The sequence below is a fragment of the Pagrus pagrus genome (genome assembly GCF_965226575.1).
Source record: "Pagrus pagrus genome assembly, chromosome: 24".
NCBI lineage: Eukaryota > Metazoa > Chordata > Actinopteri > Spariformes > Sparidae > Pagrus > Pagrus pagrus.
Window position 1 is genome coordinate 4,839,032 of NC_140206.1, and position 12,535 is coordinate 4,851,566.

General features: G+C 44.1%; 1 protein-coding gene across 1 annotated transcript in view; it reads right to left on the minus strand.

Annotated features, from left to right (window-relative positions):
* Positions 1-1,923: 1,923 nt before the first annotated feature.
* LOC311253190 (uncharacterized protein) overlaps positions 1,924-12,535 on the minus strand; it is a 181,360-nt gene continuing 170,748 nt past the window's right edge. Inside the window, exon 5 of the transcript XR_014621634.1 lies at positions 1,924-2,851. The gene's annotated coding sequence lies outside the window, so the exon portion shown is untranslated. The remainder of the gene's footprint in view (positions 2,852-12,535) is intronic.

Sequence of the window (12,535 nt, forward strand, 5' to 3'; positions counted from 1 at the left end):
CTTGTGTTTGCTTCTAAATCTCAAATGCACTCACGTTTTTAAGGAGTCAAGTTGCCTTGAATCAAGTCTTAAAGGTACCCTGTGGAGGTTTTGACCTCTTTTCACTACTTACAGACGATGTTTTAGGTGCGTGTCCACATTTTGTTCTGTCGCAGGAGGATGCTTGAATGCACCAGCAAAGGTCGGGAAGATATCGACAGAATCAATACAGATTTTACAATTTTAAGAATATTCTGTCTGGCAACTGTTTTACAAGGAAAGAAAAACATTTAATGTTTACAAGAAAACACCACAGGGCACCTTAAACATCATTAATAACGCTTTATCGCTCGGGAAATATGTTCCTATCATCCGTCTGCTCGTGTTCTTCGACTCTTCTCAGCGATTAAGCAGCACGAATGTCATCAAATCGAACGGGAACGATGTGTAAAAGTACAAAACTAAGACAGAAAAGTCTTTTCCTTTAACTGTTATTGTCTTTTTCTCACTGAGCTGGATGTCAGCGTTGGATTTCCCTCCGTGCTTCTGCTACTGTTTGCTCCTCACAAAGCTGCTCCGAGCTCCATCCCTTAAAACGTGACACACTGCATGGTGTACTTGTTGCAAAGCAAACACCGTAGGAGTCTGACATTTTACTGAAATCCCGCCGCAGCGCTCAGGAAGCTGACACACTGCTCTCCTTTTCCTGGTGTCAGAATATATGAGCAGCAGTCTGGAGAGTAGCAGTTCAGCGTGTCTGCTCGGTGGAGAAAACACCCGGATACACCTCGCTTACACTCGGGCTTGGAACAAAAATATCCAGACTTAATAAATAGTGTATGTATTTGCATGCTGTGCAGAAATATGCTTAACTGAACGTGTTAGAGTGTGTGTGAGTGTGTGTGTGTGTGTGTGTAGTGTTTGTCTGTGTGTGAATGCATTTCTGCATGAACAATCCTCCAAGTATTAATTTGGAGCTGCTAATCCTTTTACATTCCCCTCCTACTCCCCGACGCTGAAAGGGGCTCACACACACACACACACACACACACACACACACACACACTACAGTTTATTCTGCGTTACAGACCTAAACTGTCATGGATTGAGTGGCCTTCCCTTCCCCCGACCCCCTGCTGGGTATTGAAATTATTCAGTTATCTGGCTCCTTTTGATTGGAATAATTTACAGTTCCACATTAAAATTTGCTTCTTTTTTGTAAATGAAATGTTGTTCGTGCTTCTTATGTTCCACTTTATATTAAGCATTATCATGACAGTGATTGAGTTAGCCTTTCTGTAGCCCGTTTTAGCAACTCTGACGCAACGAGGACCTGGCATGCGATCCAAAATCACACAATGGGGCGGCATTAAACGCCACAATGTCCCGTCCTGCCTGCTCACTCTTTCTACACAGGGAACGCACAATACTGCCGCAACGAAGACCTGACGTTGTTTATTTACACTGAAAGCATAATCCAGCCCCAGTGTGTGATTTTGGATAGTATGCCACCCTTCTGCAGGCAGTGTACCACAACAGCGTGGTGGCTTTAGCGTGGTAAACGAAGAGAAGATGGAAAGAAACAGTGAAGACATGAAGATGTGATCTTTCTCTGAGGTTGGAGCGCTGCTACGTCTTGTGGTTACGCATGAAACCCAATGACCAACAATGACATCGGAAAATATGGGATTATTGAGACTGTGTACGTAGCTACAGCTCCCAAGGTGCATTTTTCTGACGGCCGAACATCCGACCACAGGGCTTAAAATTCAAAAGATGGCACAAGTTGTGATGGTGTCAAACTCCGCTGCTCTTCATCCAAAACACCCACTTTCTCTGCCATAAGCGATACGTGTTTCAGCAGTAATAACTAACCAGCGATCACACAATTCTGACTCAACGAAGACCTTTGTTGACACCTTTTGTTGTTTATTTAGCAGCGTAATGCCGCCCCAGTGTGTGATTTTGGATAGCTTGCCACCGTTCTGCAAGCAATGGCAGCCGAGGCTCGCCAACAAGCAGACAAAGCATGACTTAACATGTTAAAATAATTGAAACAGGCGGCCTATAAATGCTAATAATGGCAATACAGAATGGGGAAAACACCGGAAGATACCAAATAAAGGACGACAAAGTAGGATGGAAAGGGGAAGAATGAGAAATGAAAGGATATAAGACTATAAAAAAGAGGAAGAGAAGACGGACGGCAGGTAACGAAGGATGGAAAGAAAAAAGGGTGAAAGCGTTTTTAAATAGAAGCGACAGAGGAGGAATAAAAGAAAGAGAAGTGTAAGAAAGGAAAAGAAAATTGATTATAACGGACGGGAACGAAGGGATGAAACCAAGGGCAGCTGAAAGGGAAGAGGGGAAGGAGGGAGTGAAAGAGAGATGTCCTCACTCTGCCTTCACATCCACGAGCTCCAGCAGTAAATTTCTTGCCATTTCATGGCCGTCAGCCGGGGCCAGTAAAACGCCGCCGCCGCCGCCGAGAAGAAAGACCCCGGGGGGCCGAGGTGAGCCTGAAGGACGAGCTGTCCCTCACACACACACACACTTGCTCTTTTTCTCACCAACACACTCTCATCTCTCTCTCTCTTTTTGTCATTCACACACACATTTCCTTCCTCCCCTCGTCGTCTCACACCCAATTTCTCTCGTCAATTTTCCTCTTTTTTGCTCTTTTACTTTCACACACACACACTCGCATGCCATCCTCCCCGACGAGAGGGGAGACCCCCTGGTGTCCCTGAGTCCGGAGGCGCCTACGTATCCCAGGGAGCCTTGCTGTGGGACCGCGAGGGTCACGGCCTCGGAGCCCAAAGTCCCATCCTTCATTTCCTCTTATTTCGGAAAAGGACGAGCAGGAAATTCCCTGGGAAAAAAGGGAAAAAAACGTAAAAATCAAGGGCAACTGAGTTAACATGACTGTGTGTGTGTGTCCAGGAAAAAGGAGGCAAATGAAAAAGGAAGAGAAGGAGGGAGTGTGAGAGATAAAGCGTATTAAGGGTGTTTGGGAAGATGAGTGTATGACCCATAAAGATATAAAGAGGCCGGTGGTGTGGGCTTTCCGCAGGCTTTATCCATTAAACCGAGTCCCATGGCTCACAAATGACAGATAATACACACTCGGACTGGTGGCGACAATCCCTCTGTCGGCCTCGACGGCCAGTCGGTCAGCACACATGTAGTGTTAAATCACTGGAGAGAGAAAATTTAGGAAAGTGGGACAAAGAGAGACAAAGAATCTGACACAAATATTAGAAAGCGAGAGAGTGTTCAGATGTTTATACGCCTGTTGTGGCTTCTGATGCTAGTTTTGCTCATAAGTAGGATGATGGGATTTAATTTTATGGCAAAATGTGAACATATGCAGATAGTAGATGCATAGTTTTACTAGAATAGGTAAAACAAGCACAAAGCTGGTTTCATAGGTAGATTTACGAAGGCAAAGAGCTCTTATGACTGATAAAACAATGAAGAGATGTGAATCTGATCAGCCAGTTTGCTTTCAGCACCAACAGATCCACAGACGATGCCATATCCACTGCCCTCCACTCAGTCTCCGCACACCTGGAGGATAAGACCAGCTACAAGGAGCTGATTGTGGGTTACTTTTACAGAGGAGCAACTAAAAGCATCCTGACTGGAAACATCACAAACTTGCATGGTTCGTGCACGGCCCAGGACAGGACGGCTCCACAGCGGGTGATTCAAACCGCCCAGAACATCACTGGTACCATCTACAGAGCATCAGCGACATCGGTGAAGTGAGACGTCTGCGCAGAGCCCAAATATACCTGGATAAACTAACTTAAAGCAAGTTTTGTTTAAAAAGAGATAAAATGAATGTCTGCTTTAATGATTATGAACTCAGTAGATTAAAAAAGACACTAATGTACTTTTTGCTCAGGCTGTGTTGACCTACGATGAACCCAAACCGATAAGTAGTCTGAGTCTACACACCTGTGGAAGGTGAACCCGGCACATGCATGTACACAACAGCCAGTGCTTAAGTACTCATGGATGTATACTTCAAATTATAAATTCAAACAGGAGGACTCAGACTGACATCTCTCATATTTTGATTTGTCAAACGCAGGTGCACCTAATAGCATTAATGGATGCGTTGCGTTGCAGTAATTGCTGGATGGGAGTCGTCATTAATGTCGCCGGTTCCACCTGCTATAAGAAGGTTTAAGATTCATTTAGGATTGATAAACAAACACGAGTGCTCCGGCGCCGTCGAGACTTCAGAGATTCAGGTTGGAGAGATTTATTCTGGAGGCAGAAGGACGTGAAAAGTAGCAGATGGACAGACAACGGCCGTCTTTGAACAGAGGAGGTGGCCTACGACATTACTTATCACCCACCTACAATGCAGTACTGAGTTCCCTCCCCAGACAGCCTAACAACCATTCACACCTGGGCTCACCTACTGTAGTCCTAGCAACCCACATGAAGGCCGGTCGGGTCAACAACCCACAGGCGGCACTAACGACTCTGAAACTCAGAGCTCACACTCAAGTATCATGACCTGGATGACTGAGAACCATCATCAACATTTGAAAACTTGTATGGACCAAGCTTTTTACTTTTACTTTTACAATTTGTTCATTTATTTTATAAGCGTACAAGAAACGTGCCATTAATTTAGTTGTTTTAAAGTCCAGAAAACAACATTTCGAGAGTATCCAGCTGCTGTGTCGTGATACTGCATCGAGTGAAACAGGCGGGACATAACGACAGAAGTTAAAAGTGGGCGTGAGTGAGGTGGCGAACACCCAAAGATGGCGTACCATGCTGTTGCTAGCTAGCTAACCATTTAATCTGTAGCAATGCGGCTAAAAATTGAAGATTGATTATTGGTTGAAACATAAGCTGATGTAAGGGGTTGGATTTTGATACAAGAATACAAAGAAATTGATGATTTCTATCGTTTTTGGCAGATTTTGTTTAATCGGTGCACAATACGACCATTTCAACATGACTTAACAAAAGAAATTGCACGTTGGTGCGTTGGCAGGAGATTATTTTTGGTTTCGGGTTCAGAATTGGGCAGTAAAATGTTGGGATTTGCTGGTAATATTTGACGACTTTCAGACAATCTGGACCAACATTCACAATCTGCTGTTCTTTTAACGTGTACAGGAGGAAGTATTATGGCAAAGACAATCCATCACACTTAGCTTTGACTCCAGTTTCACAAACAAAATATACTTGTGAGCCCATGTGACTCTTTCCAAGCTTTGGCTTCTTTATAAATGGCCTCAATACAAAAAAGAAAAATGGAACAAAAAAATCATCTTTTCCACTTTGTTTTGGACTGGAAACACTTGATTTGGCTCCAAAAAGGCGACTGGTGCAAAAAAATATCTCTCCTTGTTTCGGCAGGAACGCCAAAGATATGGCCAAGCGCTCCGCAAACAGATGCAGCGCGGGGTGAACAGGTGCCCCGCAGGAGGTGGAGGTCCTACAAAGAGACGGAGGTGTGTGTGTGTTTGTGTGTGTGTGCGCAAGTGTGTGTTAATGTGTGTGTGTGTGTGCCAGCAGGGCAGCAGAGGGCCAGGCCTGTCTGAATCCCCTGACAGCCACTTGTCACTCTCCCCTCAGACCATCTGGGCCCTTTCCTCTGTCTTATCTCAGCACACACACACACACTGACGCACACACACACATGGACGGACGCGCTGCACCAATGGGAGCTGGTGGTGACAGTGGTGATGGCGGGGGTTGGGAGGGCAACAGATGCCAGTTTCTCCGCGTTTGTTTCCCTCCGTGATTTTCACCTTCCCACCTCCCTCCGTCTCCATCCATCCATCCTCTCCTCTGTCTTCCTTTTCCTTCTTCCTTCTTCACTCCATCCTCCGCCTCTGTCATGTCCGGGCCAGCTGGCATCTCGACGCTCCTCGCCACTCTCGCTCTCCGAGCCATATGCTCCGAGCTGACCTCCACCGCTGCATTAGAGCAGGGATGTAGTTTTAACACAAGGCAACGATTCACCGGGGACTATTAAACTCTCTTGAAGCAGTATGTGGCAGTTCAGTTAAAAGCTGATTCACAGCGAGACGAGCTGCAGGATTCCAGCGTGACTGATTAACTGAAGACAACCTCACTTCACACTGATGCGGTTACAGTGGCGACTATATTCCTGTATGACTACACGCTTTCATTCGTGTTTGTCCGTCAGATTAAGAGTTAAAGACGCCTCCACCCTGTATTATAACAGCAGTATAGGAGTTTCATGTGCAGCCTGAAAGATCAATTTTAAAATCGTGTCAGCTGCAAACTAAATAGAAAAAACATGCAAGCGCTGCAAAAAGATCTGTGTTTTCCAAGGATTAAAATCTTAGATTTGGAAATATAAGTTATTTACTGGCATGTCCTCGCGCAGCGGTCTGCTGCCTCTTCCAAAATCTGTTCAGTGGTTTTTGTGTAATCCTGCTGACAAACCAGCAAACAAAACGGACACGGGTGGAAACAAAACCTCCCTGACGGAGGTAAACAACGTGTATCATATTCTTAAGTTGATTATAAATGATCATGATTGATTATGAGTCTTGATTTATGTCTGCCTAGCTGCCAAATAATTATAAGTGTGTGATCTTTTATGTAGCTATAAGGTTTTATTATTAAAAAAATGAGGGACGTTATGTGTATATTTATGTGTGCAGCATTTGAGTTCAAGACAAATTATCCTACAGGGACAATAAAGTATATGTATCGTACCGTATCGCACCGTATCGTATCGTATGGTTTTGTATCATATGGTTTTGTATCGTATGGTATTGTATCATAAGTAACATTGCATCCAGCAATAACAGTATTCCTGACTCTGCAAAGTAATCTTCTTGCAATACCCGCTTGACAGGATAAACCTTTTTCAGGTACTCCAAGTAACTGTGAGAGGTGCACCAAACTACATGCTTTGATTTCTCTCTTGCTTTGAATGTGCTGAGAGGCTGGTGAGAAACATAAATTGGCTTCAGGGTTGAAAACATCTGTAAATACAACTGCAAAAGAGTCATAGTTCAGTAAAAGTAAAGACATCGTGTTAATATATTACTTTGGTAAAAGTAAACATATCTGATGCAGTATATAATCTTCAAAGTAACTAAAGTTATCACACAAATTATTGAAGTAAAAAGTGTCCTCCAAAATGTAGGAGTAGAAGTATAAACTAGCAGAAAATGGAAAATACTCAAGTACAAATACCTCAAAATTGTACCTAAATACAGTACTTGAGTAGATGTACTTAGTTACATTCGATCACCACATCCTATTTAACCTGGCTGAGCCGATCTGAAACGATTTTCTATGAAAGTAAAGCAGCAACGAGCAGTCTCAAAGCGCTTTTCCAACCTTGAAGCCATTAAAATTCAAGTTACTTGATAAGAATACTCCAAAGTACCGGTCCCACCTTACTTGACATCATTCCTATCGCTCCACCTCGTGACGTCTCGGAGGTTTCTTGGGTCAAAGAGGAGCTAATTAGCCTCTTCCTCCTCTTCCTCCTCCTCCTGCTTCTTCTTCTTCTTCTGCTCTTTTATTTCCTGTCCCTCTCTTCCACTTCCCCTCCTTACCCATCTCCCCTGCGTCCACTCCTCTTTGCTGTTTCGAGTACTCGCGCACACCTCTCCTCCTCCTCCACCTTCCTCCTCTTCATCCCTTCGGGGAGGACACCCCATCACCAGTCTAGACACATAACCAGTCCCAGCCACGAGTGACAGCATCACACACACACACACACACACACACACACACACACACACACACACACACACACACACACACACTACTCTCCATCCGTCACATTTACATTTCAAACCTCATGCGCTTCCACCAACACATCCATTATTTACCAGCCTCTGGCCAAAGAGGAGAGCACTGTATCCACACTCCCCAGGTAGACTGTGTGTGTGTGTGTGTTGGTGTGTGTGTGTGTGTGTGTGTGTGTGTGTGTGGTACCCAAGTCGGCTGCACTTCCTTCCCTCGGCAGCCTGCAATTACATTTTTACAAACTTCATAAACTAAAATTCTTCCTTCCTCTTCTCGTTGTTGCTTCCCGCTCTCGCTCGTCTCGATCTTTAAAAAGTCGATTACGTCCCGTTCGCGGCGTCAGAACGGCTGAGCGTCACCTGAAAGTCGATGGAAATGAAAACGCAGAGTGGGTTTTTGTTTTGAAGAACACAAGAAAAGGAAGCGGTTTGACTCCCGGTTGGAAAAAAGTGGAGTTATGGTGGGTTTTTGGTCTTTGTTTCGAGCCACTTCCATGTCAGATTTTTGTTGTTTTATTTTGGTGGGGTATTTTTAGCGGTCTCCACAGTTGTGTCTGTCTTCAAGAAAAGAAAACCTCTCTTCCTCAGTGTCCTTCCCCTTCAATGCACAGATAATGTTTTGAAGGCATGTACTCGGCATGTACGTTCGCGTGTGATTCATGCTTCACACCCTGACCGCTGTCTGCGAGCGTGCGACCGACTGTTTGTTCGTAACGTGCGCGATTCACACCCGGGGAGGGAGACAGAAGAAGCGGCACATTCTGTCCATCTTGCACACACCTCCTTCTTGCTGTTTTTCTAGCCTCTCTGCACCTCCTGATGCCTCCTCACACCTCCTCCATATGAGGTGAGAGCTCAGAACGAGACGTTGACTCTCGGTTGTAAATTGTTTGTGGAGGATACGACTGATTTTTTGTTTTTTTTGTTTTTTTGTCTCCGAACAGCGTTCAGCTTTTTTTGTGTCTCGCTTTGATCTGTTATATTAAGAGAGGGGAGTCGGAGCTATTGTGGACTAGCGGCTATGTAAAAGGGTGTGAGGGTGGCCTAGTTAAAGCACTCATAATGGATTACATTAGGCTATAAACACACTCTCCTCCTCCTGACTTCTCTGCCCGAGTCACCTAAACGAGCCAGTGAATGAACGGTTGGGTTGGTCCCAGTGAGGTTTCACCAGCAAGTCCTCTCGACTCACAGCATTGTGTTTCTTTGGTGAACATGCATTTATCTTTGTCTTCTGATATCCTGCTTTGTCACATGTCTCTTTAAAGGATTAGATTTTAAAACTGCGCAAAAGTATACACGACAAAGTCCAAGTTAGCGTGCAGGTGATACGCCAATCCTGGAAAACAGGTGCATCCAAATACTAAAATACCAAAGGTTTTCCCCCAGGAGACCAGTGACTGATGGAGTGGGAAAGAGAAAGTTTCCAAACAAGCCGCCATGTTGGTCTGGGAAGTGTTTGCACGGCTGTAGCAGCTGTTAGCTAGTTGCACGCCCATCAAGCGTCTAACATCACCCCTGTGGACACGTACCATTACTTTTACGAGGTTTAGTGGACAGTAGCAGTTCAGTATCTCACATTACAGATTTACTTCTCCAGGGAATTGCAAGACAATGGTGCAACCCAAGAGACTGAGGAACAGTTTTTAGCTAAAGACTTGAGAATTGGTTCTGTGAAAGAGTATCAAGGACTACAAAGTCTTGGAAGAACCATCCGTACTAATCCGCAGCTGAAAGAAGTCCCTAGTTTTAGGAAATGATTAACCTTTCTAGAAATATATATTACATAATATACATATATATATGTGTGTGTAACTGCCACAGACAGGGTGAAAAGTCAGAGAGTATGAAGAGAGATGGACTGAGACATGGTTGGTTTTGGTCTCGTCGCTGATTTTGATTGAAACATCGAACCACAGAGAAGAAAAGAAGCTCCAAGTGATCTCAGCAGATCTCAGAACAAATGTGTGATGGTTCCTCTGATGCATGTGATGTTTTATCAAAACACTCCGCCTTGAATTAATACGGATCCAACAGCTCCCGCTACGGACCGCAGGCCTCTTCCTTCATCAGTGACACGCACCAAAGGATTGTGGGATTTCTGGCCAAGCGTCTTGGCACGGGCCCCCGTGGTTGGCTGCTGCCACGGCGATGAAGCGGTGTGATGTTCTCTCCAGCAGACCCCCGCGATCGCTGCGCCGGTAGACCACAACAACACACCTTGGCCGGCTTTCCTGGCTCGCGTCCTGCTGAGCCTCGAACACCAAAACAGCGTGCGCCTCCTCTTCCCTCCTCTCCTCCGCTCTCCTCACCTTCCTTCCTCCCCACAGTCTTGTTTTCTACTTTACTTTCTCACCTAGCCAGATGAGCGTGCACTGAAATAGCAAGCGGTGTATATTTGTACGTCTAAAACATCACAGAGATGTCACAACATTGGTGATGCTGAGTGTTAGACATCGCGCGCTGCCTTTAATACCGCCGCCTCGAGCCTTGCAGCCCGTACTGTGGACAGCAGTCTGTTCGTTCACACCTCTGCAGCGCTCATGTAAGGTGTGATAATTTCTCAGAGCAAAACAGCAACGAGTTTGTCCCGTCGGTCAACTCACCTGTTAACTTAAAAGCACAAATTCACCCACATGTACTCTCTTAGACTCTGCAAGGGAACAAGTCGTCCTTTGTAAAACATCAACAGTTACAGTTTTAAACAATTTTTTCGGGGAATTTAACAAATCACCCATACAAAACTTCATCTAAAGAATTAGCTAATTGTCGTCTGTTGTTTAAGTTTGAAGCGTTGAACACGAAGAGACAATTTTACGGCTGATAATGAAACCTGACACATGACTTGACGCTAACAAGCCGAATTTACAACAAGGGCCAACGAATTAAGAATTTGTCATAGACGGATTCTCACAAAGTTTGTAAGTTTCTCTCAGCTCAACAGCTCTCAAAATTGAGAGGTCAACAAAGATCTAATTTCATTGCTTCATATGCAAAAACAAATTTTGCATCGCTGTGACAAACAAGCATATTGTTTAAAACACAAAGAAAGAAAGAACTTAATGTATGACTTCTGCCGAACTTAAAAAAAAGGTCCAAATATTTAAGAATTTGTTGTTAAGTGTTTCACCAAGTTCGTAAAGTTTCGCTTAACGCAACAGCTCACAAAATTGAGAGTTTTTTTAAGGGAGTCTGGTTTGGTTACACGTTACTATACTGGCATGTGTCTCTACATGCATGACAAGTGATCACCTGGGTTTGGATCTTTACACAAAGAAATAAACAACTTGATGTATAACTTTTGCAGAATTCACAAGAAGATCCAAAGAATTAAGAATTTGTCTAACGGCGTTTCACAAAGTATATAAAGTCTCTCCTCACTCACCATCGCTCAAAATTGAATGATTTTTTAAGGGAGTCTGGTGACTTCCTGCATGGAAGAGAAAGAAGTGGACTACAGGTAATTGTCACTATTTACTACATTACCTGTAAGTGACCACTTGTGACTGGATCTTTACATGCAAATAAATCTGTAAATCACTGTTTAATAAACACTGAAAGAAAGAAAGAAATTAATGTATAACTTTTGCCGAATATGCAAGAGGGTCCAAATGTTTAAGAATTTCCCATAAAAAGTGTTTCATACATTTTATAGAGCTTCTTCTAACTCAACAACTTACAAAATCAAGCAATTTTTAAAGGGAGTCTGGTGACTTTCTGCAGGGGCAACAAAGACGTAGCTTATATTGATTACCGTTTACTGTATTTGTAAAATTTGCCATCAATAAAATGATGTCTTCTTCTTTTTTAATAAATTTAGCTTAAATGCTAAAATCAGACAAACAAACACGATGCTTTTTATACAAAGAAAGAACTTCATGTGTAATGTTTCCCGAATCTACAAGCAGTTGTCATAAACAGCATTTCACAAAGTTTATAAAGCGTCTCCTAACTCTGGAGACTTGATTGCTGTTTACTGTATCTGTTAAACTTGACATGTTTGCAGTAAATAAAATGTGAACGCGCCCGTTACCTCACAGCAGTCATGCTCCACTAAAACACGGCTGGCTGCTCGCACTTCAACAGAGACACCAGTTTAGCCGAGCTACCGCCGAAGTCAAATGGTTTCCAGGCGAGTGGAAACACATGGAGGTGATTCAGACGTACTTTTGCTGTTTCGCAGAAAGACTCCTAATCTCCCGCAACATGTGTGGGCCATACATTTGTTCTGTCTCTGTTCGGGACATCCTCCTGGCACGACTACAGTCGAGAGGTTTGCGCCGCACCTGTGCGTCCTGCTCCTGTGTGACGGTGTGTGCGTGTCGATTCAAATTAAAAGCCCGTGGCACCCGGTCATCTTTAAACGCACACAGCTGTTCTGTGAAAGTGTAAGAGGGAAAAACAAACTGTTTTTGCACACACGTTTGAGCGTAAATCCGAGCGTGTACGTGCGTATATGAAAATTACATCACTCGGACATCTGCAGGACCGAGGCCCCCCGCGAGGGCAACGAGGTGGCCCAGTTATCTTCACTTAAGTCTGATTCGCAACAAAGCCTGACTTGCGGCACGCACGCTGACCGCCTGCTACATAAATACAGAACACAACACCTGTTCTGTAATCCAAGGTCAAGAGACTCCCTTTAAATATGTGTCGTTCACATCAATACACAGGACTTGATGGTACGACGCCAGCTCATCCAAAAGGGTTTGTAAAGAGATTTTTCAATCCATAATCACCAAATTTGGAGAACCTTAGTGTTCACTCGATGGGTAGGGTAT